Below are 6,817 nucleotides of genomic sequence, written 5' to 3'. Positions count from 1 at the left end.
GATTGCATGCAATGATGTGTATACTGGAATATATTCGCACACAAATGCACATACATTTCCCTGCAGATTTTATTTAATTGCAAACTGATGCAGAAATGGTGCAAACTGCGTTTAAGATTAGAACAATGAGAAATGGAGAGAAGCCATCACACGCAAGCATGAAATCAATTCTAGCTTAGGAAGGATCGTGACACAATGCATTAGTTCAGGGGTCAGCAAACTTTTTCGGCTGTGGGCTGGTCCACCACTCCTCAGACCATGTGGTGGGCCAGATTATATTTTTTGTGGGGGAATGAATGAATTCCAATGCCCCACAAATAACCCAGAGATGCATTTTAAATAAAAGGACACATTCTACTCATGTAAAAACCCACTGATTCCTGGACTGTCCGTGGGCCGGACTGAGAAGGTGATTGGGCCGGATCCGGCCCCCGGGCCTTAGGTTGCCCACCCCCGCATTAGTTACTCTATAATATGATGTACGTATGTCTCCCAGTCTCACACCCACAAGCTTTCGCAGTTATTCTGCAGGAATGCAGATTAAAATTCAGGAGCAAGGGCTTGGTCTATTTGGCTTAGCCCAGCAGTTTTCAAACTGCGTCCCAGAATTACCGGGCACTCCTCCGTGACAAGATCAGTCATGGCAGACGAGCTTCCATGAAAGGCTGCTTTGCCCACCACTCCCGATCTTCCCCTGCAACATGCAAGTCACATAGAGCAATGCTTAGGCCCGGCAGGTCTGGTCTCTGCATTACTGAGAATCTGCCCTGGAACCAGCAATAGCTGAACATGTCAAACTGGGTTTCTCTCATTTCTCAAGTCTTGACTTCAGTCCTCCACATTTCCATATGAGTTTGCACTGGGGGGGGGGGCGAAGAGTCCTCATGAAAATTCATCAGCATTTCAGCGGGAGCTTCTCCCAATATACAGTGGTACCTTGGGTTAAGTACTTAATCCGTTCCGGAGGTCCGTACTTAACCTGAAACTGTTCTTAACCTGAAGCACCACTTTAGCTAATGGGGCCTCCTGCTGCTGCCGCGCCGCCGGAACCGGATTTCTGTTCTCATCCTGAAGCAAAGTTCTTAACCCAAGGTAATATTTCTGGGTTAGCAGAGTCTGTAACCTGAAGCGTATGTAACCTGAAGCATATGTAACCCAAGGTACCACTGTACACAGTTGTGTCTAAACATTTTCACCATATGCATCCTTGTGCAAAGCAATCCTCCCCAATACAATATGTTTTTGTACGTTATTTTCACCAGTGGATTTATTGATATGCACACTTTGCAGTGGTCTGTTGCCTTGTCGTTCACGCTACTCGGCTGGAGAACTGGAGAAGTGCGGGTTTTGAAGATTGGCTCTTGAAATATACTCGGGAGCCGAGTGTGGATTTCATGCTCTTTATTCAGCTCATAGTAGTGAGGAATGGAAGTTTCCCCAAACTGTCTGCTTTATATACATTGTTTACACAATAGGCCCCATGTGATTGGCTAATTCCAGGATTCTCCTGTAGGCCAATCAAGTTGCAGATTCACTTCCACCTGGAGTTGGATTGGGTGGCTCCTGCGGAACAATCAGACTGCTGCATTCTGGATCCTATTGTTCTAGGACCAATCAGACTGCTGCATTCTGAATCCTATTGTTCTAAGACCAATCAGACTGCTGCATTCTGAATCCTATTGTTTTAGGACCAATCATACTGCTGCAATTTAGATCCTATTCAACTCAGTACATAACAGCTCTGTTCTGTTTTTCATCTTGTATCAGAACTGTTAAGTTGTGGGTGAACATATCAGACGACACAGCGATTCTTCAAACAGCTCTTGTTTATTCAGAGGCCAGAACAGAACTGAACTGAACTGAAGGGCTCAGTCAGCCTGCTTATATAGAGCTCCAGTACAACGTTACTGTAGCAACTTTCTAAAACTATCCAATCACTGAACGTCACTTTCAATCCTTCATTTGCATAAAAACTATCCAATCACTGAACGTCACTTTTGATCCTTCATTTGCATAACTATCTACAGTATCCCCCTGGCCCAGGTGAGAACTTCAGTACATAACAAGAACGGGAACAGAATTGAATGTCTCCTCCTCCCCTTCCCCGGGATTCGTTTATTCATTTATTACATTTAGATCTCGCCTTTCTTTCACCATGAAACTGAAAGTAGCATACCTGTGGCCCCATCCAGGTTATGGCCAGACCTGTGTAACTTCGGCAAGGTGCTTCATCGCCCTTCTGACTATGTCCTGGAATCATCCTGGGTTTCTGTGGTTGACAGATTGCTTTGGTAAGGATTCATACTTTAAAAAACACAGAATGAGGGCCCTGTCAAGTGTAATGTTTGCTGTCCTCCAGAGCAACTACTCTATTCCAAACTTAAAAATGGAAAATGTCATGCCGGTGGTCAACAAAAGACTCTCTCAAGACAAATCTTTAAAAATGTAGTATAAACACCCAGAACTGGGAAACCCTGGCCTGCGAGCACTCCAATTGGAGAACAGCCTTTACCAAAGGTGTCATGGACTTTGAAGACACTCAAACTCAGGACGAAAGGGAGAAATGTGCTAAGAGGAAGGCACGCTTGGCAAACCCTCACCATGATCAACTCCTGCCTGGAAACCTATTGGTATATCCCCACTGTGGAAGGACGGGTGGATCCAGAATTGGCCTCCACAGTCACTTACGGACTCATTGTTAAAATTGTGTTTATGGAAGACAATCTTACTCGGCTACGAGTGACCACCAAAGAAGAAAAAGAAGAAAAAGAAGTTTGCTGAATTGTTTGTCCATGTTTAATGCACTCTGCAGGCTCCCCATCCCAGCCTTATAGGAAGTGCAACTTTTTGTGTTATCAACTATTGCACCTAAGACTTATGAAGGTGCCATGCTACCAAGGCAGAGACCAACGGTCAATCCAACCAGAAATGTCTGCTCTGAGTGCTGGTGGCTTTCCATGGTTTGCTACCTGGGCATGAAAGTGATGTTGAACAAGGATGAACACCCATGCAATGCGGTCCTCTGCCTCTCTCAGTAGCGTCAGAAAGCTCACCAGAGGGAGAACATGAGGGGGAGAGAGAGCACCCTCTCTCCAATTATCAGCCGCCCCCCCCCAGCCATCAGATGCAACCTTACCTGCCTCTTGAAGCGCTTTGATTGCTTATTGCCTCATTTGGAAAGAAGAAAAGACTCACATCAATCTGTTTACTGATTTCGGCTGTCGCCAGGGTACTTAATTGCCTCCGTTGATCAAACGGGCATTGCGAAGGAATTCGTTCCACTCTAGAGCCATGCCTGGTGGGGACTGACGTGCTTCACGATTCACTTCACTCAGTCACCAGCCAGCCTCTCCTTACCATAACCAAAGTCTCCACCGCAAGGATATTTTGCAAACCGGCCAACTAAGCCTGCACTAAATGAAAGGCTCCTGCTTTCGCTTTTCGGTCTGGTCAGTGCCCACGTACGTTGAGATTCCTTCTAACAAACGCTATCGGCTGTTAAAATAAATTCTGCAGTGCCAGAGCTCGCTGGACCAAAGCAAACCATTTTGTAATGTTTAAGTGCAAATTACACATTGCACAGCCGCTCGGCTGCAACAGCGGCTCTGTGCAACACCTCTACTCCTTTGCAAATCGTGATAAACTATGCTAAACCTGAGCTGCCAGGCAGAGAGATGCTGGATTTAAGAGAACTAACTTTACTAACAGGGAATAGCAGGGAAAACCTGAAAACTACTGTTCAGCCCTAAGATCACAGCAACTACAGAATAAACTCTAAAGCAGCAAGATTTGAACCATGGTCCAGAGACACAGATAAGACCCTGGCAGGGCTGAAGAGCCAAATGCAGTGGTACCACAGGTTAAGTACTTAATTCGTTCTGGAGGTCCGTTCTTAACCTGAAACTGTTCTTAACCTGAAGCACCACTTTAGCTACTGGGGCCTCCTGCTGCTGCCACGCCGCCAGAGCAAGATTTCTGTTCTCATCCTGAAGCAAAGTTCTTAATCCGAGGTACTATTTCTGGGTTAGCGGAGTCTGTAACCTGAAGCGTGTGTAACCTGAAGCGTATGTAACCCGAGGTACCACTGTGCTTCCTTAAAGTTTCTCTCTCATGCAATTTCCCTATCAAAAAGAGGGAACTTGTGCTTTGTTTAAACTGAAAAGCTGCTGTCCGAATGGCTGAAGCAGAAACGTCAAAGAAAGCCTTCATGCACAATCTTCCTCCAAGTGAACACACATTGCAGCCACAGAGGACAAATCACGTAGCTGATTTAATAACATGGAAGAAACACCCGGTGCTGGGATTGCCCACAAAGAAGCAGCAAACCCTTAGTATAACCACTTTTAAGAACCACCGAAATACTAAAATTGGAATGATACAGAGAAGATTAGCATGGCCCCTGCACAAAGATGACACGCAAATTCATGAAGAGTTCCATATTTTTCGGAAAGCTAAGGAACCAAGAAGGCAAAAACTTTAAGAAAGAATGGGAAACATTCACAATTTATTTAGGAGACCACTGTAAGCAGATAAAAACATTAGCATGATTTCAATAACACTTGCAGTGTAACAAATACTATGGATAATATGGAGAGTTATAATATACAGTGGTACCTCAGGTTAAGTACTTAATTTGTTCCGGAGGTCCGTTCTTAACCTGAAACTGTTCTTATCCTGAAGCACTACTTTAGCTAATGGGGCCTCCTGCTGCTGCCACGCCGCCAGAGCACGATTTCTGTCCTCATCCTGAAGCAAAGTTCTTAACCTGAAGCACTAATTCTGGGTTAGTGGAGTCTGTAACCTGAAGCGTCTGTAACCTGAAGCGTATGTAACCTGAGGTACCACTGTATATGGATTATGAAATAATATGTAGTTGAAGATGCTGATATTTGGACCCACAGAGGGGCTGGTGGGAAGTCAGGGAAATTCTGATAAATCTCAACAGAAGGCTACGTAGTTGGTATTGTTAGAATTTTTTGTTTTGTAAAACCAAACAAAAATTATTCAAAAAACCAAAACAAAAAACCACCGAACTAAATAAAATAGCATTTCCTAACAATGTCAGGCACATCTGTTTGGCACAATCCACTCGTTCCCCCAGCAGCAACCACACGGGATGAAGCGCTCCTAGGCTTGAAGAGAAGCGCTGTGTAACTCAGAAGCTCACTTCCTTAATTTGGAACATTAGTAAGCAAATGTAGCTGTCATTCTTGGATGCCAGAGGAAGCACTTTGCCCAAACAACTGTTGGGAGCATGCAGCGCATAGATAAACCGTGGAACTCACTTCCACAAGAGGCAGGGAGGATCACCAACTTGGATGGGTCTAAAAGAGGATTGGACAGATTTGTGGAGGATAAAGCTGCCCATGGATACTCGCTGTGGTGGCTGTGCTCTGCCTCCATGGTCTTCTGAATCCCAGGGGCTGGAAATTGGAGGAACAGAGCGTGCTCTTGTGTAGGAGTCCTGCTTGAGCATTTCTCTCAGGCATCTGGCCGGCCGCTGTGAGAACACGATGCAGGACTAGATGGGCCATTGGCTCTTCCTCTGCTCAGATGTCTTGGCATGTTCAGATGCAAGGTAAAAGGGTGAAGAACCTCTGGATGTTTAAGTCCGGTCAAAGGTGACTATGGGGTTGTAATGCTCATCTCGCTTTCAGGCCGAGGGAGCTGGCGTTTGTCCACAGACAGCTTTCTGGGTCATGTGGCCAGCATGGCTAAACTGCTTCTGGTGCAACGGGACAATGTGACGGAAACCAGAGTGCACGGAAATGCTGTTTACCTTCCCGCCGCAGTGGTACCTATTTATCTACTTGCACTGGTGTGCTTTCAAACTGCTAGGTTGGCAGGAGCTGGGACAGAGCAATTGGAGCTCACCCCGTTGCAAGGAATCAAACTGCCGACCTTCTGATTGGCAAGCCCAAGAGGCTCAGTGGTTTAGACCACAGTGCCACCCGCGTCCCTATGTTCAGATGTACCTGCCATCCATTCCAGGGGACCAGCAGAGGCATAGCCTACAAGCCATGCAACCAAGCTACTAATTTACAATCTATCATCCTTCCACCCTGCCTTCCCTCCTAGCAGCTCAGAGCTGTGTATGGGTCAGTGTGCATGTATCAAACCCATGGGTGTAGCCAGGAGAGCAGCTCTCCCCCCCTCCAAAGTCCAGTAAATAAATAAAAATACTTAACTAAAAGTAGAAATTGTAGAAAGATTTTGACAGATTTTTCTGAGCACTTGGGAGTCAAAAGAAAGCAATTTAAAACAACTGTTGTCAACATATTTCATTCCTGAATGGGGTAACTGTGCCTCTGAAGGACCAGGTGCGCAACCTGGGAGTCATTTTGGACTCACAGCTGTCCATGGAGGCGGAGGTCAATTCTGTGTCCAGGGCGGCTGTCTACCAGCTCCATCTGGTACGCAGGCTGAGACCCTACCTGCCTGCGAACTGTCTTGCCAGAGAGGTGCATGCTCTGGTTATCTCCCGCTTGGACTACTGCAATGCGCTCTACGTGGGGCTACCTTTGAAGGTGACCCAGAAACTGCAATTAATCCAGAATGCGGCAGCTAGACTGGGAGTGGCTGCCGGAACCACATATCAACGGTCCTGAGAGATCTGAATTGGCTCCCAGTATATTTCCGAGCACAATTCAAAGTGTTGGTGCTGACCTTTAAAGCCCTAAACGGCCTCGGTCCTGTATACCTGAAAGAGCATCTCCACTGCCATCGTTCAGTCCGGACACTGAGATCCAGCACCGAGGGCCTTCTGGCGGTTCCCTCATTGCGAGAAGTGAGGTCGCAGGGAACCTAGGCAGAGGGC

General features: G+C 46.3%; 1 pseudogene; it reads left to right on the top strand.

Moving 5' to 3' along the window:
- The first annotated feature begins 4,343 nt into the window (after positions 1-4,343).
- Positions 4,344-4,444, top strand: LOC114583759 (U6 spliceosomal RNA; annotated as a pseudogene).
- Positions 4,445-6,817: the final 2,373 nt, after the last annotated feature.

The sequence above is a fragment of the Podarcis muralis genome, chromosome 13, assembly GCF_964188315.1.
Source record: "Podarcis muralis chromosome 13, rPodMur119.hap1.1, whole genome shotgun sequence".
NCBI classification, from domain to species: Eukaryota; Metazoa; Chordata; class Lepidosauria; order Squamata; family Lacertidae; genus Podarcis; species Podarcis muralis.
This window is presented reverse-complemented; position numbering and strand designations above follow the sequence as displayed.